This window comes from Apaloderma vittatum, unplaced genomic scaffold (genome assembly GCF_000703405.1).
Source record: "Apaloderma vittatum isolate BGI_N311 unplaced genomic scaffold, ASM70340v1 scaffold2563, whole genome shotgun sequence".
In the NCBI taxonomy this organism is placed as follows: Eukaryota; Metazoa; Chordata; class Aves; order Trogoniformes; family Trogonidae; genus Apaloderma; species Apaloderma vittatum.
The window spans coordinates 52,305-80,281 of NW_009708413.1; the positions used below are offsets into that span (position 1 = coordinate 52,305).

A 27,977-nucleotide genomic window follows, 5' to 3' on the forward strand; every position below is an offset into this window, starting at 1 on the left:
CTGATCGGGTTTTTTGAGTTTGTTTGGTTTTTTTGGCTAAAATAGTAGGGCTGTGCCATACATATGCTATAATCTAGCTGAAGTGTGAAAGGCAGGTAAAAGGGGTATCCTCATGAGCCCAACCCCCTTCATTCATTATGTTAAAGACTGTTGAAAAGGGAAAACACATCTACAAGCTGAGTTGACCTCTGATAGATTTTACAGTTTGAGGAGGTACAAAAAGGACTGCCTCTAACTGTTCCCATTGGATCATGTACTCCACCAAACCTGTCTGGGCTTGTGGATATAATTTCGTATCGTCATGGTGGGAGTCACTTCTGTGCAGACCCAGTCTGTCTTGTGCTCCACATGGCTTTGCAATTATTGCACCCTGACTGCTGCCGAGACAATTTCTTGCCTATTAAAATGCAGTTACAGCCTGGAAAGTGATAGTGTAAGAATGGCTTATCAGTGCTCCATAGCTATTTGCTTTAATCATTCGTACCAAAGGCCTGAGAATGCTCCCACAGAAGCCAATAAGACTTTTACCATTGACTTCAAAGGCAGCAGAGAGCAATTTAGCTGCTGCCACCAGACAGAGCAGGTTAGGCTACAGCTGGTACTTCCACAGCTAACTTGGCTCTGAAATCCTGATGATCTAAATGTATTTTTGCTACATGGGACGTTTAAAAATAGACAAGACAAAGTAGCAGGGAAAACAGATTGCTGGGAATATTCCTTCTCTGGTAGGAGAAATGGACTAGCTGAACCTAGCAGGGCTTTTCCATCTCCACTGTGTACGAGTCTATGATTTTTGTCAGCAAACTAAGCACTTCTGAGCCAGAGGCAGCACAGAAAGCTGCTAGAAGCAATTTAGAGGTGCTGGTATCATAATTTTTCAATCCAAGAGGAACTTATGGTTTTGCATGTATTTTAGGGCTCTGGAAGATTCTCCTGAATCCAATGAGGTACGATGTCTAAGTGGCAACGATCCCATGGACATGAATCATAAGTCACAATAATGTGAATGTCTTGGTAGGGCTGTCCTCCCAGCTGCCTCGAGGGAGGAGGATATTGAGTGCGCCACACTGGAGGAGATCAAAGAGGCACCTACAGCTAATAAATCACCAATAATGGGTGACTGGGCCTGCCCACATATCAGCAGGCCAACCATGTTTAGTGAATCAATGTCTCGATACTTTAAATTATCCTCGGAACAGTTACTTTGAAGTCATGCAAGACAAGTGTTTTGTTGTGTTTTATTCTCTTTTGTCTTCTTCTTGAGTAACATGGAGGATGTGGTTCAGGACAAATAGCTTCCTATGCACAAGCGATCATAGTCTAGCTATGCTTGCTACTCTCATGGGCTGCATCAAAACTTGGTCAGGAACTCTGATCTTTTCTAAGGAGAAGCTAAAGGAAATTGAAGAGTAATAAATGAGACTCAAACTCCTCAAACTATATATAAAGATGGTTTACTCATCCCATCTATATTTCCTAAGGAGAAGAAGAGGGCTGCATAAATGGTAGAGGCAGTAAGTAAGCTGAGTAAGTACCCTTTGCTAAAGGGGGAGCCAGTGCAGGGAAGCCAGGAGGAAGGAGTACAGGCCTGGGCAGGGCTAGGGCAGGGGCCCTCTGCGCTCCCTGCAGCATGGGATTAGGCAGGAGAATACCCTGATTGAAACTGGAGGTGCCCTGTCACTTCAGTGGGTGATTGTGGGGGAGCCTGTGCTCGCTGAGGCTGTGCCTGCTCAGCCCCGCTCCGCAGCCCGGGTGGGACTCACCCTTTCCGTGCAGCTGGCACATCCAAGTGGGCTCAGTACAAACCTGAGCGTTTCCCTAGCCGGATTTTGCACAGGGGAGGAGAAGCTGCAACTGCATTGACCTTAATGCAAAATTAAAGCAGTTTAAGCAGGTAACAGCCAGACAGCTGGGCGCAGCTATGCGGTGGAGACTTTTGTCTCTATCTGCAGACAAGCTGTGTATGTGTTTCCGTTTTGCTCAACTTTTGCTGCTTGTTTATTTAGTTAATAAGAGACAGCAATCTGCCTCATGCAGCCGTGCAGATATCCCCGAAGAAGGGTTATTGTTAAACACTTGCTGGCCTTATGGTGCAAGTTGTGCTTCACCTGGTGCGGGAGAGATCTGGAGGGAACCCACTCACCTCTAACAAAGCTTTTCCCTTAGTAAGGCGTGTTCTGTCTCTCTCCAGCCTTGCTATGGGACTAATGTGGTCCCATCCCTGGGTTGGAGTTATGTCACTGCCAAGAGACTGGGCAGTGTGTCACTGTCTCCTCACATCTCACATCCAGCTCATGGCAGCTGGACTGGGGATGCCAAAACGCTTTTGTGGCTTTCTCTCAGGAGCCGTACACAAGGAGGTGACCAGACCTTTCTGTCCACATCAGTGCTTTAGAGAAAGAAAGGAGAAAGAAGGCAGCATGGACAGCTGCTGCAAAACTTCTCCCTCATCCATCTCTCCAGGAGAACTAATGTTGCATTTCAGGAAAACACTCTGCCACTGTCTCACCTTCTGCACCCAGCAGTCCTTTCTGAATTTTTAAGTGTTAGTCTTACTTCCTCCCGCTTTTATCAGTCAGCCTTAGGTGTCCCAGCTGTTACTCAGGAGTGAAACACAGCTGCTTCCTTCGTGAGTTACCAATCTTCCTCTTTTGTGGCAAAGATGTCGATTGTCAGCAGTACCAGCCATCCTGCCCTGGCCTTGTGCTGCAGGCATTTACTAAACGAGATGCATAAGTTCATTTTAGGAGGCCGTCGGGCAGGCAAGAGATAGTGACCTCCAATTCTGGACCTGTATTGCAGACATATGCTAACGGACTCTGACTGTGCCTCCTCATTACAGTGTAGGCTGTCGTCTCATCACAACGCCTCTGGCCTCTGTGCTTTACAGCGTGCGCTTTGGATGCCTGAATTGCTGGCCTGGGTGTATAATTTCTAGCACTCTCCCCAGAAATCTCCTTTTCACAGAACAGGTTCTTTAACACATCTGCGTTTTCTTTCTCAGCCCTTTCGCTGCTCCTATCCCATGGTGCTCCAAGTACCTTCCCGTGGTGCGAGAGGCTTGGATGGTAAATGAAAGAGCAAAGACAGGGAATCTCCCTGGGAGCTCTCCGAAATTACAGAGCAGAGGCCACAGCAAATATTTCCCAATGGGCCCTGACCCAGAGACTGCCAAGTGCAGAGAAATCTCCTGGAAAATACTCTATAGTTTTTCACATTGGGTCCCAGACACCTAGAGAATGCGTTGTGCTAGGTGCTGTACGGACATAGAACAAGACGGACTGTGCACACGCATACACGCATGGCTTCTCGTGTATATAGCCATTAAATCAGATGCTTTAATATGTGTATATATCCAAGAAATGTATATATCAGTAGTGTATATCAGATGCTTTTGGATGTTAAGTTTAGCTGTCTGTTCACAGGTCCTCCTGGAGCACAAAGGAACAAATGCTACCTAGTTTATCCTGTGCTTATCTGCTAATTAGGAGGTTTTTTAGGACTTACAATTTGAGGTGTTACCAATTAACAATTGTGGACCAAGATTAAAGCTGTTATTTGCTTTATCATAGCAATTGAAAGCCAAATAAACAGATACTAGTGTCTTTTCCCTCTTTCCCCTGTGCTTCAGCACAGCTGTGTAGCAAAATAATAATAATTTCATTGTCTACTTTCCAAAGCTTTACATTTAAAGCAGATCATAAAAACACTCCACATGGTTTACTCTGCCTAATTATTACAAAATCAGGCTGTAAATCCCAGAAGAAAGACTATATCTTACTTTTTAAAAAATCAAACACACACACACACAAACACACCAAAAAAACCATGAAAGAAATGGGATGAATGAATGAAATATGCTTGAATTTGTCTGTCTGTGGTTTGTGATCAGGAGCTCTGAAGGAAGCCATGGCAGAGAAGTACTTGATGTCCACAGACTTCTGAGGGACTTAGTATTCATTTCACTGTGTCTTTTCTGAAAAATTAGTGTAAAAAATACCATTTTAACTGCAGAGAAACAGCAGAAATTATAAGATTTGTTTTTTTTAATCTGTCTTTTAAACTTTGGAAGTTTCTTACCCATTTTCCCAGGAAGCCATCAACCATACAGCTTGGGATAGCTTGCTTGTGTTGTGAATTCTGGTGGCTCGCACCACCTTGAGATGGCCTGGCCCCTCAAAGGGCTCAGCAGGAGGAGCCCAGGACTGGAAGGACGGTAGCCAAGCTGATGGGCATGAAGTGGAGCAGGGAAAGCAAAGTGAAGAGTCTTAAATGGCAGACAGAGGACCAACCCTGGAGCTGAAGCTGTGGAAAGACTAGCAGAGACTTCACAGGTATGCCCTCCTCCCCATCTTTCTCTTCTACAAGCCTCTTTTCCTCCACTTTGGTAGTACCAACAGGAGATGAAAGGCTTCAAATGACAGCACAAATGCACACGGTCCTGATGGCCTCCTCTTAGGCAATGGTTAGCCCACAGAAGCAGGTGAGCTCTCAATCTTCAGCAGTTCCCTTCAGAGGTCACTTCTAATCAGGAAGATCCTATATTTTGACATTACTGGTGCTTTTAGCAAGTTGGTCTGACAGTAAAGAAGTCCAGCTGGGAGCCCACATGGGGAAAAATATATATATGCTATAAACTTGTTATCCCTAGAAAACTTCTTGTATGCACGATGTGTGAGCTCACTCTAGACACCTACTCTTCACCACAACCTGATTTTAAACATTGCATGACAGATAGTCCCACTGATACCTGTCAGCATTTCTATGTATTTACTTGAGGTCCACTGTAAGGCAGTTGGTGCTCACTTTCAGAGAGAAAAAAGTTTTTTTGGTCTTTCCATAAGCTTTTGGTCACCACCAGCAGCCTCAGACATTGCTGATTTCTGCCTGGCCTCCATGGATGGAGGATCAAACTTGCCCTTCTCTGATTACTTGTTGGAAAATACAACCCAGGTACTTGGAGATTATTACCAGAGGCTTCTTTTAATACCCTGGCAATACCAGTGGCAATACCTAGGCATAGTCCAAAATTCAGTGTTGTGTTGGACTGAATTGCAACTTTAACACAATTTGATTTAACACAGCAGATATGCTTCCAGTTTTACTGGAGCACAGATGGTGGACGGGTTAATTTATAAAGGTATTGAAAGCCTGCTTGTGGTAGGAACCCATATCTTAAGAAATACATGTTGAGCAAAGCTGGTAGGTCTTCTTCTTCTCTGACTTCTGTTGTAAGAGGACTAATGGTGGTCATGGTGATGCATCCTGGCACCAGGGAATGCAGCTAGGGACACGCACTTTAGCTAAAGCAGGGGTGTTAAGAGCGTGGCAAAAGTGCAGTTTTAAGCCTACCTCAAAGTTGCTCACAGAGAGAAGCACATACATGCTGATGGCACTGCGTGAAAGCGCATCTAGGTTTCAGGCCATGCTAATGCAGGCATGTACCGATGCGCTCCAAGCTGAGATAGCCAACATCCGAAGGCGGGTGTCCCCAGCCCACGAGAGATGCTGTTAGACTGTCAGTTGGGTGCTTTCCCTGATAAAACTGTATCCCCTCACTTCCTACATTCATTCACTTGTCAAGAGCAGACTCATTTTAACACTGTGGATTCTAAATTTTCTCTGATGTAATTATTGTTTGACACTGCAGCACCTTACATAAGGAAAAAGAGAGAATTAAATATGAGAGGCCTAAAAATAAAACTATTTAAAAAAGACAGAAGCTGTTTTGTGAGCAGCAGGAAAGATGTGGTGCCTCTGGGAGAGGATATGTTGAGCCAAAGATGTTCTGCTTTTAGGCAGTGCCTTTTATTGTATTTCAGTGAAGTTCTGTGCTTTTCTGAAGTTCATAGGTGCAGTGCTTTTAGAAATGAGCCTGTTCTTTCTCTCTGCTTTTGCAAAACCCACAACTTTCATACCATTTCCCAAGCCAATCTTCTTTTACAGACTGCAGCCAAAATTTCCCTTCCCTAATTAACCCGGAATGATTTTTGAAGAAGTTTTAGCTGCAGAGAACATCAAATTTAGCTCTTAGCCTGGAGCTAAGCTCTGGGCTAAAGAACACATGTCATTTTAGGAATTCATGCAGATACACCTTGACATCTGGGATGTGATATGTCGCCTGCACACTTCCCTGTTGAGATAACGAGCAGTGGTGGGCACTGCTGATGCTGCAGGTGGAGCACAAAAGAGTCTTCCCATTCATTCCAACACTTCTATCTAAGCTATGTAAATAATTGCAGGAGACTTCTTTGATGCGTGCAAGCCTCTTCTGTTGATGTTTGCCTATGTGATAACTCAATCTCCTCATTTTCCCTCTGGGTTGATTCTGAGAGTAGCTTGCTGCAGTGTTACCTAAGTTACGACCCTGTGAGGGGTGCAGTCTCTGTTGAGCCTTTGTTTACCATGGCTACCTCCTCTGTCATGTGAAAAGGCAGCCAAAAGGATGCAACATGTAGGTTTAGTTTTTTTTATTTTGGAATGTGCTTAATAGAACCTGGTTTACACATGTTTGGCAATCAATATATGCTGAAATTTAGGTATGGAGAGAGAGGCTGGAAGGGACCTTCTGAAATCATGTGCCTCAAGTCAGGATCAGCCAGGTTTCTCTCTCTACAATGACAGTAGAAAAACTCTGGCTGACTGCATTAGGCAAGAACTGAGGAACATGCACTGAATGTTTCATTCAGGTGTTTTTATGACTTCATGATTTGGGAACTTGGCATCTGAGGCATCAGTATCACAGTGCTGTGATCCTCAATGTGTTCTTGAGCTTTTTCCTCTGCACAGCTGTGTCTCATTTTCTCTGTGATGGTGTTTGCAAGAGGCATAGAACAGCCACAGGGAGAGATGGGTCTGTGATGGTGTCTTTCACAAAATCTAGTCCATATTGAACAAAGGTAAAGTCCTGATGACCTACATGTGCATCCTGTCCAGAAAATCTATCGGAATAATTGAATGTGGGTAGGTGATGACTTTGAAATGCTGAACCATCACCATTCACTCCAGACATCTCATTATGAGCCCGTTTAGAATAAAAGCAGAAACAATGACGTGAAACCTTCAAGATTAATTTTTTGAGAGACTGCTTGTTGTCCAAGAAATAGTTGTGGAAATTAACTGGAAGAATAGTTTAGACTAGCAATAGCTTGTGGAAGATTGTTAACAGCTGGGACACCATTCCTGAGCAGGAGTAAGAAGACAAATCTGTTATTTTTTATGAGTTACTACTTCAGTTCTAGTAGCTGCATTGCTTTTGGTTTGGTGGGGATTTTTTTGATTTTTTTTGAAAGAACAAAGAAAACATATTTTTCCCTCTGGAATATATAAGCTCCTGTAATTGCACAACTCCACTGGATTTTAATCCAGTCGGTGTGCCCACAGTAAGTGGTCTTTGGTTTTCTGGCCAAATACCAGTATTTGCAGACTTCATGGAAAACCTTTCCACTTGAGCTATAGAGAACCATAAGGTTTGTAGTTCCACAGAGGCTGACCTGAGCCAACAAGCAGCAGGGCATCATGTCAAATTCTGCATAGTATAAGCCTTCACACATAGGAATACAACATGTATTTTCTAGCCATTCTGTAATGAAAACCCTCTGAACGCAAAGTGAGGGTGGATTGATTTCCTGAACTGCCTCTCAAGAGGGAGAAAAGATGGGAAGAGTGATCTTTGTGTACTTCCTTGCTTATTTATTCTTAGACCTACTAAGGACCAGTTAAATAGTAGTGCTACTCTCTTCAACTCTTCTTTTTGTCAATGAGCTCCAGCTACTATCAAAAGTTTATAGTTACATGTGGGTTATTAATAGTGAATTTAAATCCTGACAAAGCCTAAAGAACTTCCTCATTAGCTGCTACATGAACACAACACAGGAGCCCTGTTCCTATAAGCAGCATGAAGTTTCTCCCCCCAAGCCTGTTGCACAAAGTGGAGCCAAGATGTCATCTCTCACATAGCCTAAGATGATCCCGGTAGGGCTGCTCTGTGCCAAACATCCACGTCACAGCACTCCTGATGGAGTGCATAGGAAGGGCACAGGAGGTGCACAGAGGAGAACCCTGGTCCTACTCTTTCTTTTTTCCAGCCAGTCTCTAAAGTGATGGTGCAGAGATTATTTTTGCCCCACGCATCAGTAAAGTAGAGAAGTTTTGTCTTGAAAATTCTTAAATTTCCATTTTTAATCTGCCTTGCTCATAACTTTAAGGTTTCAGATTTTTTCTTATTCTTAAGTACCAGTCAGCCACTCTCCACCTGCAGTATTAACATGTGGTGTGGTGGTTGCCTCCAGTGGCTATTTAAATTAAACGCAGACCTACTGAATAGGCATTGAGTGCCAGGAGATCTCTTTTGGAAGGAGAAAAGTTGAGAGGAGAAACTGCTTTCCAGTTAACATTGCCAATGTGATTCTGAAGCAAAGGATGACACCTTTTTGACTTCAGGACATTATTAATGCCTTTCTCTTACAGAACATGTGTTCTGAAAGCCTGTAACCATGTCATATTCAAGCTGTCAATTCCTGGGGATACTGCAAGTGAGGTACAGCCAGCCTGGTTTGAGATTTCATAGGAGACATCCAAGACACTACAGGTAATTCAGCTGATGTTACAACCTCCCTGTAGGCAAGGCTGATTCCAGACCCAGCAAAGTGCCAGCCAGCACTCTGTGCCGGTTTGCAGGTGAAGCCAACCAACCTTGTGGATGATGCACAGCCATGGAAGATCCTGGGAAGCGTCTGCTCAGGGCTGCATTTTTAAATACAGCCCTGTTGTGCCAGGGGGTCCCTTCAATATGTGTCACGGTAAGTTTGAACCAGTCAGGGGAAACTAAGCTGCTCCCATGCCCCTCCGTAGATTGCACACGGAGATTGTCCTGAATTTTGGCAGCAGTGGTGATATGACAAGCCAATATTTCATTGCCCTCTTGCATTGTCCAAGCACTTCCTGCAGCAGCACAAATGCCAACCAGGGTGTTAGCAATGAGAGGGCTCTAAAAAGGCTGAAGAGGCTGAGGGGCTTTGGGAAGAAGGGCAAGCAGTGGCCAGCAGAAGGCTTGTGCTCAGGCTTGCCGTGGGTCCCTCAGCAGTTTGTTTGCATGGCTTCCTCCTAGGGATAGGCTTAGCTCCTCAAATGGGCCCAGCTGAGCTGTTAGCCAGGTGCTGGAGCCTGTTTCAACACAAGGATTTATGGTGAGCTCAAGGAGGTTTAGAGCAGGTTGTGGCTGGGAGATAGTGGTCCCTGGAGAGAGCAGCAGATGCATTGTGCAGCATTGCGCCAGCATCTCCTTTCCTTCCCTGTGCTGGGAGGATGCTGCAGAGCAGGAAGCTTCAGTGAAACCTGCTGTCTCACGCGTCCATAGCACTTCCTTTATGCATGCCTTAAACGTGCCCTGGAGCACAATTCCACCACTATATTCATCCCTTAGACTGCCAATGCAAATAGCATTTCCCAGCCAGGACCCAAAGGGTTAATGTGGGACGTTAACTTCGAAGTTGGGCTTCTTGGGCGTTACAGGGATCTGAGCAGTGTGGATTATGGAAGTTCTTGGAGTAGATCCTTTCTCTTCGTGCTACGAAGAGCAGATGCGGTGTAAAAGCTTCCTTCTGGAGAGGGCATGATTAATCTTTGCTTCTTAGAGGATGACAAATATATTATATTTGCTGCCATGCACACGCATTCTCTTCTCCTGATGGGTGACCCCTGTCTCAATGCCAAACATGCGAGGTCCAGCTCTGTAAACGAAGAGGAGAGCTTTGTAAGCTCATTAATGCTTTGAAGTCGCTCATTAGGAGCAGATTCCTCGGGAGCTGGCGAGCGCAACACCCTTTGTGAGCAGGGCTTCGTTTGATATTAATGCGGGTGCTGCAGCTGGAGGCATCCAGGGATGCTGAGCTGCGATTCTGCATATACAGGCTAGCACGACAGCTTGCTGTGACTGTAATGCAAAAGGCAAAAGCGAAGCAGTGAAAGTTACTGTCCCCTCCTGGCACCTAACGGGGTGTATTTTCCTCCTGGCAGCATTTTTGTATGTGAATAAGTTGACCCAGTCCTCTGCTGAGCTGAGGACCTGCAGAATCCTCCAGTGGAATGCCTGGGGTCCTTCTGCCTTGCTTCCTAGCATTCGTGAATTATCTCTGGAGGCCAGGGTGACCCCTCAGGACAGAATCTCTGTGTCACCCTTCTCTGAGCCCTGGAAACATCTCTTTTTTAGGCCAATGTCTTTCACCTCTGCAGTAGCCACCCACAAGCCCTCCAAACAGCTCAGCTACCCCAGCGCACAGTCGTGAGTGGTTCCTGGGGAAATGATGAGGGAATTTACTCTCATCTTCAAGCAGGACATGACCAGAACAGGTTTCTCTGTGTGATAGTATCCCTATGTGAAGGTCCTGGCATGAGAAGAGTGAGTGTAGCTGAAGTCAGAGATAGAAATTATCAGGCTGCTGTGGCTTAAGGGCTAAAGACTTTCTGCACATAGATACTTGGGGCTGTGGGTTTGAATCCCATGTGATTCAACAGAGGTGTTTGTGTCTGTTTTGTTTTTTTTCTTTTCCTCAGATGGCAGAAAAAAAAGCTGTGCCTCACCCCAAAGGAAAAAGACTCTCCTGACTCACTCTCTTTCCCAGCTAAATGCCCTAGTAAAGTCCTAAACATGGACTGGAGGAGGTGAGCAGTGGGACCTGAGGTGCAAGGACAGTGTGAGGTCAAGCCGAGACCCTCCAGACATGCCCCTCCTGCACCAAGGCCCCCTGGCATTATCACTAGTGACTATGGTCCTTGCATGAGGATCTAGTGATGCACATAGGGGCTGTGCTGTCCGCCATGGCCCATGAGACCTGGTGCCTCCCAACAAGATGTTCCACTAGTTTGCTGGGGACTTTAGAGAAAGCAGTGAGGAGCGAAAGGTGTTGCCGGGCTCAGGAAGTGTCTTGAGCTGGGACCTTGAGGGCTTGGTGATGTGTGTCCTCTCCAGGCGAGGAGCTGGCGAGTCAGGAGAAAGCTTATAAGCCCACCAGGATGGCCGAGTGGTGAAGGCGTTGGACTTAAGATCCAATGGGCACATGCCCGCGTGGGTTCGAACCCCACTTCTGGTAGAAGCCTCCTTTTTCTTTTGGTCCAAAGCTCCCACTTCAGCTTCTAGAGCATCAGTTCATAGCAGGGATGGGAGCTCTGGGCCCTGTGCCCAGTGAGCTGAGGCCATTCAGTGTCCCGGTGTAAGGACTCTGGTGGGACTGACACACCATTCCACCCAGACTAACCCGTCCCTCTGGCACACAGGTTACAGACGCAGGTCTTTCACGCAGGGAGTGCCGAGACCATCGTGGGCTTGAATCCCACATGTTCCCAAAATAGCAACTTGTTTTTCCCATGGCAGATATAGAAAAACCTGACTAGCCTTAAAAGGGGGGGGGGGGGGGGCGGAGAAGAAAAAAAAAAGGTGTTGGTCTCTGAACAGCTCGAACAAATCACAAGTAGAAACTGATGCAAACAAGCGGGTTCAGGAGGATGAGTCTGGGGTCTGTGGAGATGGTTCCTATTACCAGCTCTGCTCTATGACCCCAGACCCATCGCTTGGCTCACCCAAAGCAACATTTGGCACTCTCCAGGGGGATTTGGCAGCGCCACAACACTCTGGAGAAAGCCAGTGTGATAGGAAGGGGTTCCTGATGCTGCTGGTTAAACTTGGGAAATGCATGAGAAACGGAAAACTGCTCCTCTGTTGCAGAGCATCGCTGTGCCGCAGTCCATCTTGGATCGGCGCCTACAAGCACTCATGAGATTTTTGCTCCCTTCCTCGTGTGCAGGGACGAGCACCAGACATTTTCTTCAGTAAAGGGTTAGCTGCTGGACGCGCTGAGATGCTGTCAGGATTTCACTTGGCTGCTTTGCTCCAGCCTGAGGCCAATCGGAAATGTCCTACTGCTGGGACATGATTTGAAGTGATGGTGTTAATTTGGTTAATTAGGATTCCCGGGTAGCGTGCGCTTCTTGCATATCAGCTTACCATTGTAGTATCACTGCAAAGAGTTATTTGCTAGTGCATGGGGTTATGTATGAATTTATGATTACGATGTAGGACCATTAATTTTGTGTTTGTGGCAGATGATAAAGCTCAATTAAAAGTTGCACATTAAGATCTTTGGCTCTCTGTGATATACAGGACTCAGACAGTGGCCAACAGGAAGGATTACAGGGCCTGTAAAAATGACCATGTAACACAAGGGAACCCAGAGGAGAGGACATAGAAGGAGTAACACTGCTCCCCTCTCATTTTGTTAGTGCTGGCAGTGAAATTTTGCACATATCCACTAGAGCTGACTTGTTGAGACTAACCTCAGTCATTAAGTGATGTGAAGGATGACAAATGCCTCTTTGAGAGTAGCCCAGAAGCATTGAAGGTTGAGTCTTTTGCCTCTGATGGCTTGGAGTCAGACTCCCTACTAGTTCATGTGTCAGAGGCATTTGGTGGCCTCTGCTGAGTTCAAAGCTGAAATCTCCTCATTTGAGCTTCTCTGTTGTTCCATATTCTCAGAGCGCTTGTGTACCCCGGGCGTATGGGTTCTGGTCTGTTCGTGATCTCTCAGGGATGTTTATCGACTTTGCAAAACTATTGTGCAGACAGAGCATCTTCTGAGGGCACCAGGATCTGAATTAACAGCCCTTATATCACTCAGCCTGCCAGAATCATGTGGATGGCTGAGGCCAAGAGTTAATTTGATTCAGGCCTGAGAGATCAAATGGTAGACCCATAGTAAGAACAAGGGGCTGGACATTTGGAGATGGAAATAGCAATAAGTCCAGTGGCTGGGGTAGGTGAGGGCTGTGGAGGACCAGTCCACAGCTTTCCTCCTTCTCACCCCATATCCTCCAAGCGTTTGACAGAGCTAAAAAGAGCAGCTTGTCCAATAGACATTTACATGCATCATATTTATTAAGATGGTTACTGCTGGTTAAATATCAATAGTTTATTACAAATACGTTTATTATGGATTAACTACACAGTATGCACATCTGTTATGCTGTGGTTAAAAGTAAACCTCGGTGAAAGGTTTTTAATAATGAATTTGTGTTGAAGTAGTGTACAATAAGTATCTTTAGCAATCTTACTCTCAATTTCACAAGACAGCTTTATGTTCAATAAATACGTAGAGATTATTAAAAACATATTTATCTAAGATTAACAGTGATGAAATAGATACAAATCTAAGCTGTTAAGCTCAATAAGCATACTTACAATAATCAATTCCTGTATTAAAAACTCGATAACTGCCTTGTTTAATCTAGATGAAATGTTTTTTGGGGATCTTTGTAAGTGCCATCTTTTGGTGTGTGCTTCTGGTTGCAGATCTCTGATTAGATCCTGGGACATTTGTACTTGAAATAAATCCAGTACTTGGGTAAAAGCAAAGAAGTCCTAGAATACATGGGCTGTTTTGGGAACAGGGAACCAGAGCTTCAAAGGATGCAGGTCAAAGCCATTCCACAGCACCAGAGCAGCTAATCTAGCTCACCCCAGCTTTGCAACCCTGAGAAATCCCCGTATCAAGTCTAGCCTACCTCTCTTATCACCAGCTCCAACCACGTCAGGATTGTGAGTCTGGAGCAGCAACTCTCACCTTCTCTACAATCACAGATGTACCCACACTGTTTTGGATACAGAAATCTAACGCCTGTCTTGTGTCTTGATATTATCTAGCACTTGGAGGCAGAGTGCTAAAATGAGCTAACTATTTAGGAGGTAAACAAAATGTTATTGTTTTACTCTTGTAATACTACTGTTATAATTGCCGGCTGGTGGATAACGAGAGCTGGTATCTCTGTCTGTGCCTCTGCCCGCAGGTGCTGGGAACTGTTCCCCAGACACTCACTTCTTGAGAAAAGTGCCATGGGCTGTCTGCATGCCTCATGGAGCATCAGTGGCCTTTGGAACGCAGCAATACTCAGATTCCTGAACCCTCCTGGCAGCAGGCTGGAAATCTCACAAGGCATCTCCCAGCTGGCCTACTTCCAGTGCCTCGTCCTAGCATTTGGTGATGTTTTTATCCCCTGTTTGGGCTTGTCATCAGTGGACCTCAGACCATCTGTTGCCAGAAGCCCCTGACTTCACTTTTTGTCCCACCTGGAGAAACATGACCTGAACGTCTTAGAAGATTTGTGTGTCTCCAGCACAATCACATATAGCTCTGTGGACATCAGAAAGGTAAGTTATATCTGTTTACACCTGGCATGAGTTTGTCTCCTGTATGTGTTTCTCAACTGAGCCCACCCTGTGGAGGGTGCTTAGCTGCTAGGGGGAAGTTTTCCATCTTAGCAGAGGGCTGCAATTACAGAGGTGACCAGAGAAAAAAGACAAGCGGGCACGCACCACTGCCTTTAATAGAAGGCAATGATTCTTCCAGGCTCCAGAGTAATATGGGAGATCTGGTTTTAATAAATTAACAGGCTACAAGTAACAATCTCAAGCAATTAAACTCTGGAATGAAGGCGAGCACCATGAAATGTATTCTGGAGCTGACAGGGGGGTGGAAAAGACAATCCCTGAGCAGTGGAGAAAGCAAAAATGTGGTAAAAATGCCCCAGAGAGAGTGGGAGAGCTCTGGTCCCTGTCTCATTTCGATTGTGCACACATGCAGACATCTCTTCTTGCTCCTCATCACCCCTCCTTCCTCCAGTGGCTCCTGGGGACCTGACTTGGAGCCTCCTTGAACTCATCTAAGTCTCCATCATCACCATCACCCTTGTGTCTGCTCTTACCTATGTAGGTAAGGAAATCCTCATAAGGAGGAGGGCATGGCTGCTAAGAAACATGAGAAGTAGCTGGGAGCTTGAGGATAGCTAGGAGCTGAGGAGAGGAACAAATAAATAAAAAATAAAACTGCTAAGCTCCCTGTCTTACATTAATAGCCTGTATGGAATCCTCTTTGCCATGGTATTCAATTTATTTCCATTTAAAGGCTGTTCTTCTCAATCAATGCAGCTAATAAATAGCTGCTGATGGCCACGACCCCTGAGCTGAGGGAAGAATTTATCTTCTGAGCCAATTAAAGGAATTGAACTATTCCTTTTAATAACACTATGAGATTTTTAATACAAGAAAAAAAAACAACAAAAAAACCACCAAACCCAACAGGAGAGGGAAAGAAATCCTCCCCCTGAGCCTTGCAGAGAAGGGTCAGGCAGGCTCTGCCAGGGTCAGGATTAGATGCTTTAACGTGTCTTGTGAAGCATTCCCTATGTACGCACAGGAATGCTTTTCTTTTCTGAAATTTTTTTTCCCAGAAATTAAAGAAATATAATGGCAAATTATGTTATTTTGTTTCCAGAGCTGTCAGTGGTTTGGAGGGATTAGCAAGCCCCTGCGGTGGGAGAGATGACCAGGCCAGGACAGCTGTAATCCTCTCAGAGCGCTGCACCAGGCAGGATGCCCCTGCAGGAGCAGGGATTTATCTGGATGCTCTGTGGGAGAAAAGGCAGTGGGACCCAGGGCAGTAGAGCCTTTCACCTCAGGCACTTCCACACTCAAAGGGGTAAAGCAGGACTGGCTTCGCCACAACTTCATTTCTGAGACTCCCATTACGTTTTTTTTTGAAGTGACAAAATCCTTACTGGTTCGTTTGAGCCCTCATGGAGGGATGGGATGCATCCTATGAGACTTGTGCGATCCCAAGGCTGGTATTGGAGCCAGTGCTCGGTCAAAAGAGTTTTTGTGCCTTGAAAGACCGACAGATGCAAAGGAGCTGCCAAGGGAAGCAGAACGGATACCGATTGAGTTTTCACAAAGCTACATAACCCCAAATGGCAGTGGGTCTCCTCTACTCCATCACTCTCCCGTCAATGAAATCTCATGACTTCTGTTGGCATCGGATGAGAGCATCTGTCAAACACACAAGTCTCCTTCGAACACTCCTGCGCTGTAGGGAAGTCTCTTATCTCCATTTTACAGATGGCAAGCAGAGGCACAGAGAGGTTAATTGACTTGCCCAAAGTCAGTGCAGGAGGTCTGTAAGTGATGCGAGATCCCTCGAATCCCTGGCTTCTGGCTTAATCATAAGACCATCCATCTTCATCCTCTTGCCTCTCAGGATTCCCCAGCAGCTGTGAGAGCTCAGGCACTTGTGTTGGCAAAATACGGGCGAATACAACACTAAGAGATGGGCATTTCCAGCAATGGTTTCCCAGCCACATTTTCAGACAGGACATCAAGCATGACCTTAAAAATTTGGGATTTTTAAAAATTCTTTTCTAGTGTCCTTTAGGAGCAGTGAGGTAAACACACTTGGACATGAGGAAGAGAATTTGCTCTTTGGGGAGACATTTCAGAGGTGCTAAGGCAAGAGGACATTTCATCACTGCTTTGTTAGAGAAAGGACATCTTTCCTGGGTTTTCAGGCATCGCCCTCATCAAACTGATAAGCAGATTGAACCCACAGGTAGAAAACAAACAGCGACCTTTATTGTCAAGCGATCACCTGGTAACAGATCCCTGGACTCTGGAGATTTGTCCTTGACAGCCATTCCCAGATCTGTGGGAGCAAGTCTGTGCACGCAGGGCCATTGAGAAATGTGGCAAGGTGTGAACATTTCTATCACAGTGTCTCTTGTTTCAGAAGTGTGAATGGAAGAAGCGGAGAGTCCTGAGTGAGATGTTGATGAACGTGGAGCACTTGTTACGCTCCCTCTGAGACTGGGAAGGAAATCAAAACTGTAAGTCCGCCTTTTTCAATTTGCAGGCTTTATGCAACATCCGTGTTCTTTCTTCTTGCTCTCTAGTTTTCATTTTTTATTAATTAACCCAGCGACAATTTTCCCAGAGGACTCTGTTTTCCATTAATTATTAGGAGAACTACAGAGGGAATGTTGAGCTGTTGGAGAGCTCACTTAGGGAACATCAGGTGGGAACGTTTCCTAATGCCTACATGTGTAGCTTTTTGACATTCTTCTTGCACAGGAGGCTGAATGACCTGCCTGGGATGCAGAATAACTTTTTTTTTTATTATTATTGCAGCATAGCACATTGAGCAATGAAACTTTATTTAAGTGCTTGTTTGTTGGCCCTGGAGACTAACATAGTGCTTGGCCAGAATCAATCAGTGTGCTCTCTGTATGATTTATTATCATGTCCTGTGTGTAGGAGAATTCACAGACAGATAACAGTGTCAGCATAGGACCATGCTGCACTTACATCACTGTTTTCTACTGCTGAAGATGTAGCTATGGCAAGAGAAAGAGTAATGCTGGCCTGAAATTCCAGGTCCAGATGTTGACTGTCCCCAGTGCAGATGCGTAACGAAGGTGGAGGAAGACCATATGCTCTTCCTGTCCTCCTGAAGCCATGGCTTTTGTAATTGTACCTTCTACAGTCCCCACCATGTACTGAGATTCATGGGAATGTCTCGAAAGGAAGAGTCGGGAAGCTCAGCATTAAAACTGAAAACTCCTTGGTGTGGCAAGTCTGTTTGAGCACAGTTGGTGTTCAACTTCTCTTTGAAAGAATAGAAGCTGATATTTTTATGATGTTGATCTGTGAACTTGTTTCTGCAGGTTACCGTAGATTACTGGATAACTCTATTTCTAGGATATCTGATGTTCAAGTACTTCTGTGTAATTAGAATAGTGTTCTCCATACATGAACTGGTCTCTGGAACAAGCCAAAAAGAGCCAGGATTTCCTACAGAATATTCTGACCAGGCTTGCAGGGTCCTACAGGTACTTGTAGGAGATTTTGATGAACGTAGCCCCAAAGCTTTGTAGAGACATGGAGCAGAGCTCAGCATCACTCACTCCTTTCAGAAGCTGAGTAAAAACCAATGCAAATATAGTTGGGCTTTAATTCAAAGACTTTAAGTTGCATTAATGGTTGATAACTGACTTCTTATGCTAACGCCGTCCTCCAGCCTGTGCTTGACTTTCTGGACAGGACATGCCAGCTCAAATCCATTACAAGTGCATCCATAATGACTTCTCCTGAAGGGCTTTGTTCAGGTGTTGCACGGCAGTAGTGCTTTATTACACGTCAACTCCCCCGCTGTTTTACAACATCGTTTTTATGGTTACCCACCACCCTCCATAACCCATGGAGCCCATAAGGAGGCAGGATTGCATTTCACGACGGCAAGACCTGTCTCATACCACAACAGGCTTAATACCTGTTGAAGAGTGAAGCACTAACCTATGGTGGGGTCTTGGTTGTGAAGCCGCTGTCCTGGGAGCCGTTCCTTGTGCTGAGAAGCACCAGAGTTCAGAGGCTGTTGAAGGTGGGACATCTCGATATTCATCAGGTAATTGCTCCCAACCACTCAACTTCTCACCTTTGTGTCATCAACTAACTCAAATCTGCCAGTTGTTAGAGTTCATTGCAAGGGTGGGATGTGAAGTGATTAGGGCAAAAGGAAATGTTTTGCTAAGAAACGCTCCATAATGGCTAACATGGACCTATTTGGCTCCAAAGGTTTTCTAGAATGAAGTAACAAGCCCAGTATATAATTGGATTTGTCCTGAAACAGGTTTTTCTTTCCAGCATAATGGGTTGACTGCATTTCTGTTTCATGATCTGAGGTGCCTTGTTTTAAGGGTGCCTGAAGGAGAAAACAAGGATGATCTGAGAAATTTTTAAGGAAGGACCAAGGATTTGATCTGAATAACATGACCACAATGGAGAAAGAAATTTTATGGGAGTAATTATTTGACAAAACACTTCATAGTGTACAAATCCGTTACTGTAATTGGATATTTTCTTGCTGTTAGACCTGCCAAATATGTGTATATGCAAGAACACTATCTAAAACAGTTCAGACAGTTCACAAAAAGAAGAGATTTGGAAGGTCTCAAAGTGAAGCAGACTAAAACCTTATTTCCCTGGGGAGAAGTTTGGCTTTTATTGTAAAAAAAACCCCTAAAAAGTAAAGCTCCCTTCACCAAAAAACATTCATCCTTAAACCATAAGGTGTTTTCAGGGAATACCCTCCCCTCTATGTCAGAAATTAACAGATTTGACAACCTATTTTCCACCAGTTCCAGGTAAGGTACATAAAGGGTCCTTGAGGTGCCAGCAGATGACAAATTGGAGATCAGTCTGAAATAGTGTATTTTTGCAAATAAAATCATCTGCCTCTGTCGAAGCAAATTATGCCGTGGGAAGGAAACAGCCCTTCCCTACGTGGTTCTGATTTATCCTCAAAGCAAACCACATGCTTGGTCCTGGCCACCATAATGTGACCAGATAATGAGACTTGGGAGGAAACTAAAAGAAGAGCAATGACACCACCCCTTCTGCCTTCTGATCACTAAATGATCAGATGTTTGGAAAAAAATGATTTATGTGGGAAGATTCAAACTGCTAAACGAGGCTACGAGATGACAACGCATACTTCTGTGTATGGAAAAAAAACCCTAAAAATATCTGAAGGGTGTAAACATGAAGGAGAGATCTGCAGTATCAAAGGGACAGCGCACGGTACAGGGTTCAGAGCTGGCAGCTTTCCCCACTGTTTGGAGCAGTGGATGGGAGATAACTGAGAGGCAGAGTGTCACCCTCATGACTATATTTCACTCAAACCTGTCCCTCTGTGACTTAATTTGTCACGTCCTACTCCCGCCTGTGACTGGCATAAGGACCTGTCCCACTGAAATACTGCCTGGAAATAAACCAAAGCAAAACCAAAATATATTCCCCTCCACTTAACCCCCAACACCATGGGACTAATTCAAGCCTGCTGAAATCAAAGGGATTTTTCCCATGCAGCTGTGGAAGCTGCTCTCACCTGCCAAGTATCATCTGTCCTTGTAGTTGCTCCCTTCCTTCTCAAGTAATAAGGCAACATATGGATCATCATTACCAGACCCCAGGACTGTAAAGAAATTTTTATGTATTTCCTATAGGTCTCTTTAGATATATGGTTGGATTCTCAGCTGATGGGAAGTGGTGCTGATTCATGGCAGCTGAAGACACCGTGTTTTGTCTTGTCTTCTCATCTCATTGAACTTTCCGAGGATCTAAATTAATGTAAGGGAAATATGACCTTGCCTCAGTGAATTGTTTTGGGGGCTAATGTGCTGAACGATTTATGGGCAGAGAGAGGTTTTTTTTTTCCTCTTTCTTTAATAAAAAGTGCTTTCATTCAGCAGCTTTGATGGAAAGCCTGCAAGGACCCATGATAAGTATGTAACCGGAACAGACTCATATTAGATATCACTGTTACAAATCTATTAGTCCCACACATTAGAGCATGTGCTGGACCTGATGAGCTACACTAGTGGGAACATGAGTCATTTTGTGAAATAGATGTAGCTTGCAAATCTTTTAGACTGTTATCCAATTCCTTTTCTTTCAGTTTAATTAGGATATAAAACATGGCCTTAAGAGCTTGCGCGAGTGGAGGGAACTCCATGTAAAAGATAGGGAGCCAGCTGCGAGTGTTTCCCAGCTGCTCTGCTGCTGAGTCTGCTGGCTTTCGCCTGCAAGGTGGTTTTTGCTCTTCCCCCAGGGACTGATGGAGGCAATGTTTCTTAAAGCATTGCAGGAGGACAGAGCTGCTCTCACTCACTTGAGAGTCATCTCTACCAGGTGGGTTGGCCTTGGTTTTCCTGCACATCCCTGCCCAGCCGCTGCCAGCACCCAGCAAGCTGGGAAATGCTGGGCTCTCCTCACAGCTGGCAGAGCTGCTGGTACCAGCAGAGCTCCCGGTAACATGGGGAGATCTGCCACAGGCTCCCTAGCAGGGTAACGCATCGACAGCAGAGAGCAGCAATGAGACAAATCAGATGGTGGTGCTTTTCCAACCATGTATGCAAAGCACCTATAATGAGCAGAGACGAGCCCCTGAGATCTGTGACACTGCTGCTGAATTAATATAAAATCAAACCACACGCTTTAAAGACAAGCATCCAGCCCTTCTCATAACCAATGCAGGACATGTTTCATCCAGAGCGTATCTGCTATCATTGGCGCACTTTCTGTTCCTGAATTCATCTGTTCTGTACCTTTGAGGACTGGCGCGATTAGCATTTGGCTTTGCAGAATTCAGAACCTAATTCCTATGAGTTTCCAAGTCTCCCTTTCTCTTGTTTTGATTCTTGTTTGTCCGTTTGTTAGTTTGTTTGGCAACATATTTCCTGTTTAAAACAAAAATAGCAGAGATGGGCACTTACTTTCTTTCTGGACTGATTCCTTTGGATACTGATTTATTTCTTTTTTAAAAGATGGACACCTGGTTTCCTTATAGATGAGTGTTGGCAGGCTGTGAAGCTGTGGGGAAGAAGGGGGGGCAAGGAGAAATGCATCTGTTTAGAACAAATGCAACACTGTAGGAAAGCTTTATAATATGATCCAAATTTGGCCTGATTGCCTGATGCTTTAAACATATGGTATGCTCCTATATATATTATGCATGAAAACTAGCTGCATGCAAATAGCAGTCATTGTGCAATGTTTTACATGCAGTCTGCCAAATCCTGAACTTCTGATTCAGACCCAGCTCCCAGTGAAGACAATGAGCATTTATCTAAGGCTCACTGTGTTTGGCATGCTCCATCCCTTTGCCCTTAATTTAATCTCAGCTGGATGAGGATTTCAGCATTTCATCCTTTGGCACTGAGTGCCAACCTCCCTGCTCCCCAGGGCATGTGAAGTTGGAACTGGAAGCTTGTGGTGGTGTGGCAATGAAAGAAGTGCCACTGGGCAGGAAAAAAGCCTCATCTGCAGCGTGGTTAGCAGGTTCTGATGCAATGTTGACATAGCTCTGGCTTGTGCTAAAACGTACGTGGCACAGTCTGTCTTTGTCTAGGATCTCAAAGACAGTTTTCCAGATCTAGCTGGGCAGGGCAGGCACTGGGATCTGCTAGGATAAGGGCTGAGGAGAAGCTATGGTAAGCCTTGTGGTTTCTGTCCTGCTCTGGCACAGACTTTTCTTCCTTCCTGCTTAGACTTAATCTGGTTGAGCTTTCTTTTGTGGGGAGGAGAACTGCTCTTCTACGAGGTAACCTCACATCGTCTTTGCACTGCTGGGCTGGCAAGAAGTTGAACCAGAGAGTGATGTTGCACCTATTGCATGTATTTCTTAGCTGCCATCAGTGCTGTGCTTGGGTCTCATACAGGGGTAATTTCCTGGGGGGGAAAAATCTCTATTTTGGCAGAAGACATTTTAAGGATTGAGAAGGGGTGGAGCTAAGTGTTTTTCTTACCAGGCAGCCCAGTATTTCCTTGCTGTGTTGAAGTGTTTGCTCTTTAGTATAGGTGACAGACCAGAGGAGCTGACTGGCAGGTGATTGTTTTATGACACAATATTTCTTATATCTTTTTAAGCTGTGACACTCCCAAAATGCGAAGAGTGGACTTTTCCAGATCAGGAAAAGCAAAGGTGCTTTTTGGTCCAGCACCATGTATAGTTAAACCAGAGCCTCTTGTTGCCCAGCAAGACATCATCTGCCTGTCAAGATAGTTTCTGAAGGCCTGAGGCATCCAGAAATTATGTGGAGGGTTTTGCAGGAGTCTCTCTGCCATTAGCTCTGCAACAGAAAAATTTTCAAGAGTGTGTCATCTTCGACAGGTGTAATTATGCCTAATGTAGTGTCGAAACTTTGCAGTTTTGAGGAACTTACTGTCAGTCTGATCCCTGTCCACCCACGCCTCCATCAGAGAGGGTCTGAAACTGGTCAATGCTTCTTCTACGTTGACATTAGTTGGAAGCCTGCACGAATTCGAATTCTAGGAATTTGATTAGGGATATTATCTTCCCTCTTTTTGTTTCTTTCTTTTTTTTTTGTTTTTGTTTTTAACACTGAATGAGTAAAAAAGCTATTTTTCCTGTCTTTGAACTTAATTTTCTTCTCCACCCAAAATGATATTGAAATCTCCTGGGCTCTGTCAGATCATTTGGGGAACTCCTGTTCTCTGCTTCTCGCCAATATACTCTGTGACCCTGCTGCACTGCCACCAAAATCCTACGCAATTAGACCCCAAAGGATGATCCAAATTCAGATTTAATCTTGGGCAAAGAGAAGCTTTTAGATCAAACATCCCCATACTGTGCAAAGCAAAGACTCTGAATGCACTGCCATGCAAGGATCATTAGAGGAGCAGAAGATCTGAAGTTTAACACTCACCAGATGAGTGATGGATAAACATTGCTTTCCTAAAAAAAGCACTTTCTCATGCTCTTTAATCCATCCAGAATTTAACAACTGGGTGCTGACTGAGACACAGCTTGATTGGGGAGAGATGAAGGGACAGAGAGGAAGCTTAACACACAGCCAGCTCAAAGAAAACGCGTTTAATGCTGCCTATCCCAGAAGCTTTGAAGAAAAAGCCCTCGTGTCCTCAGTGGTTCTCTGTGGCAACTTTTTGGCATTAAAGTTCGTGTAAGAGAATTAAGAGTTTCCCGTTATCACGTATGGAGATGGGATCCATTGTGCTAATTCCCACGCTGTGGAGATTTAACATTTGCCATGCTTCGTTCTGCAGATATACTGTGATGTGTCCTTTTCAAGCTGCAGCCGACTACGTTGAAATCTTGACTGACACCTCTTATCTGATAGAGGCTGCTTTTCCTCCAACTGCTCTTTAGAGTGATAAATGTCACGAGTTTGAGAGTTTCTTGTATCTAGGTGCTCCATCTCAGACTTTGGGCAGGTAATTATCCTGAGACGATGGGACTTTGTCATGAAATCCATTGCCATGATCACATAGGGAATGGGTCAGCCAAGGGTCATGGATTTACTGTATCCAGGAATTGGGAAGCATTCACAAAGATAAGAAGGGAAGGATAGAATCTGAACAAAGATTTTCCCCAACCAAAAATGAAAGCAGACCTTTTCTGACATTGTGAAGTTGTCTGTCCTGATCATCTGGGAAGGCCATGAGTTGGGATTGACATAGTAGCCTCCAGATTTGAGGCTTCAGTCAACCAAGCAAAGCAACTAACCCTTGCAGGCTAGTGTCACATCTGGAACAACGCAATAAACCTCTTACATGAGGGAACTGGTAAAGAAAGCAGAGATCTATGCCAGTTAGCAGGCTCTAAACTGAAAACTTTCTTTCCCTTCCCTTAACAATTTTTTGTTCTGGTGAAAGCTGCAAGGAGGAAACACCTAGAGAAGTGGAAATTTCTTGTCCCTTCTTTCCCCTGTGTCTCACTTTCTCTGTTCCAGGTCCACTCCATTCTTCATTTATAATATTTATCACCTGAAAACTAAAAACGTGTTTCACTGGAATCAGTGGAATTTTTCCTATAACTTTTCTCAGTGCTCACGAGGTCTTGAGAAATTAAGGTTGGCAATTAGTGAAGGAAGGAAGAGACAGGAGTCACCTTGTTCATTCTTCTCTTTATCCAGTGCCGGGATATTCCCACCAATGTGTCCAGTGTGGCTGAAATAACTAAAGTCTCTTTTCTGGAAAAGCAGCACAAACCAACCTTAGGGAGCTCTTTGCATCCTGATCCACACAACACAGAAGGTAAGGGAAATGTTCACATCCCAGCCATGCATGGTGGCTCGTGAGGTGGCTGCAAGAGGCTGCCTGGCTCTAGTTGATGCTGATGGCAAAACTTGGGGCAGGTGAGCTGGGATCACTGTGGGGTGAGGATCACTGAGAGTACGGAGAGGCGTCCCCCAATACCATGGAGCCAAGTGCCATGAGCTTCCCTTTGGCTAACACAGCTCCATGTGAGTCATGGTTGTAATCAATGCACCCATTGCTGCTGTCCTCCCTTCCTTGCTCAGACACACTGGGGCTGGTGATTTAGGTGTAGTGAGATGCCCTGCTCACCCATTTTCCCGGTGTCACAGGGCTACACTAAGGGAACCTGTCTTCCTCTTCCCTACCTGATAGCTGTGACAGTATTTTCATGAGCACTGGCTGTCCCATGCCTGGTTCTATGTTCCTTGGGCAGTGCTATGGCCCCTGGCCAGCAGCTCCTGCCACTGCTCAGCTCCTGTTTGGAGGCACAGGGTGAGGAACTCTGGCTCTGTGTTCATATGCCTGAGTCAGTTCATTTAGGTGCTTGAGGGTAACAGTTGCTGCATCTGGTTGGCTTTTTTTCTGTCGTTTGTGCCTTTGTTTGCTTCCCCCTCCTTTCCCCTTAACATACCCTTTGAGCTGTTCTTTAATTGAAGAAAACGGAGCAGCTGCTATGGTGTGTGTTGTTTTTCCCATTTTCCCCTGTGAGTCACACATTTCCTTCCTTAATGTCTCTATCTTCCGTCGGTCTATACTAATGAAGCCCCATATCTCAGCTGCTGAATGCTCAAGCTCGTCTGCCTGGAATTTTCTAACTCATTTCAATTCATTTCCCACTTTCCCCTCTCTCCCTTGCTGCCTTTCTTCCATTCCCCTCCCATCCCTATCTCCTCTCACCGCCTTTGACTCTTCTTCCACCCAGCCCCCTCCCTGTCTGCTGCCCCCCAAAAGATGCTGAAACCTGTCCATCGTTCCACACACACGACATTTGTGCTGGGAAAGTACAGCAAGGAGCAGGCAGCTCCGTGGGTGTTAGGGCAACGAGCGGCTCCTATGGCTTTCTGCTGCAAGGAGGCTGGAGCAGCCGCTCCTGGGGGTGTGGGAACTAGGCAGCTCTAGGAATGGACATTGTCTCTTTCGTCCCTCTTTTCTCCACAGAGGAAGGGAGTAAGGCTGCATGGTTCTGTGCCTGAGATACACTGGAGAAAGTCACCCCTTGGCTGAATATCTTGCATGAGTTTCAGCCCAAAGCACACAGTCAAGAGCAATGGCAAATGGCAACACCTCCACTCCTTGTTTCTTATGAAGGGCATTTTTTTCCACAGCTATAACTGTTCCATGAAAAGTATAGCAACGTAGGGCATGGGAAGCAATTCGCTGGTGTGTCCTGTGTGCTGTGGAGGTCTGAGGCATAGTGAGCAGAAGATGTGAACTGGGAGGCTCTGGCCTAGACAAAGTCAGGTATGTCCCATAGCAGTGCTGCTATGAATCTGTGTGCTGATGTTTGCTGATCAGGGGTGTCACTGCTAGTCTGTTTTGGTTTTTTCCCCCCTCATTATCATTGGTTTTTGTGCATTTGGGTGGACACTTCCTACTTCAACACTAAGCCCTACTGATCTCTGTTGCATTCATACCCTTACTCTTGCAGAAGGCAGGGACTACTACTTCTTCTCTTACAAAGGCAGGGAAGTGAGGCACAAAGCAATAAGGACCCAATCTGAAAGTTAGGCTCAGAGCATATCACCTGTAATATTGCAGCAGCCCTTGTCTGGAGAAGCCTGGGACAGATCAGCACTGCAGTCTCAGTGGTGTCCCTCAGCAACGTCAAGGAAGACTCCCAGGAGTCTCTGCTTTTGATAGCAGCCATCACTGAAAACCCCATTATCGCAACTGGATCAGATCCCTTCTTGCCTTTCGCTCCTTTCTCTCTCTCTCAGCCGGTACAGCTGTCTTTTCATTTCAGGAATAAGCAGAGCTGAGTCCTTGAGATTCAGCTGTGGGAATCTGATCTTGAGTTTTGCAGGTTAATTTCATCCTTACCACCAAACATCTGATTCCCCCAAAAGCAAAATCAGGGTTAAGATCATTTTAGAACTATAGTAGAACAAATAAATGCAAATCTTTGCTGAGAAGAAAAAAACCACCTTGATAGAGATCAGACACGGGCTTGCAATCCCTTGGAGAACAAGCGGAAGAAGCAAGAATTATGAGCATGGGATGGCTGGAGGAATTTTGCCCTTGTTTTAAATTTTGTTATGCTGTTTTTGCTTTAATATGCAGGTTCAAAGGAAAAAAAAAACAACAACACATAACAAAACAAATCATGCCAGTGTTTCCTTTTTGGCTTCAGGGCCTCCTGTTGAGGTTCCCTCATCACCATAGAGATAATATTGCTTGTTAGGCCTAAGACTAGCAGTTGGAATTCAAGTGGACAAAAAGACCTAAGCAAACCCATTATAAATCCCCAATTACTTTCAAACTGTCAGACTTATTAAAAAATGTAAATATCCTTCTTGCTCTTGCAGAGAGTGTATAAAAACACATGAGGCTGAAAGTCAGCTGAGCTGAAAGGAGTTTATTTCTTAAACAACTTTGCTGGGAAAATGGCAGACGTTGCTCCTGGACGGCAAAGGGAGGACAAAGCACACCTGCCTGAGCCACTGGTTCCACTCATCCTTGATGTTTGCAAGTTGCTGGTGCTACCCTGCCCTACTAGACTGCTGGTTTAAGGTAAATTTTCAGGCTCATTTTCAGCCTTTTCCAAGAGATTGTCATACAGAGGGAATTTCTACTAGTCAATACAAGTTGGATCCCAGCTGAAAGTGCCCTGTGCTTTTCAGTATTTACCACTCACCTCAGTGGAATTGTTTCTCTGTTAATGTTTTTCTCCTACTTTTTCCTCCCTTCCCTCTTCTGCAAATGGGGAGGGCATTTCTCTTGTTCTCGGGTTTGATCTTGCTCTGGCTGAACAGGAGTTTCTTGTGAGTCTCTCTTCATTGCAAAGCAGTAACATCTCCTTTCTCACCATGACTTTGTGCTGAGTTCACGTGGGACATGCTCCAGAGGCTGGGGATTCCCAGCCATGCCGCAGAGCTGGTGACAGCCCTGCAAGATGATGAGGTTATTCCTGGAGGGAACCAGAGTTCCTTTCACTTGCTTCAAATGAATTGTATTGAGGACCTCCTTCCCCACTGCTATCCTATCCACAGATACCAATGACAGTCCTCAGGAGGGAACATTATCAAATAAAAGAAACTTAATGTGTCATTGTTAGGCAGATTCAAGTGCATTCATTCTGGTGGTAGAAGGGGGCCAGCATTGCTCATAAACTGTAAGGAAAAACAGTAGTCCTTCCATCGGCCTCAAAGCCAAACATCTGGGTCATTGGCAGAAGGGTAGACTGATCCCTGGGGAGCCCTGAAAGGCAAGCTGGTGTGCCATGGGTGCTGGGAGGTCTGTTATATTCTATAGCAAAAACCATCCCACTTGATTAACTCTCAGGCTGAAGACACAAAGTGTTTTTGCCTGG

The 27,977-nt window shown here is 45.1% G+C and overlaps 1 non-coding gene across 1 annotated transcript; it reads left to right on the top strand.

Moving 5' to 3' along the window:
• The first annotated feature begins 11,007 nt into the window (after positions 1–11,007).
• Positions 11,008–11,090, top strand: TRNAL-UAA. Its single transcript has one exon. It is a non-coding gene; the product is annotated as a tRNA-Leu (tRNA).
• Positions 11,091–27,977: the final 16,887 nt, after the last annotated feature.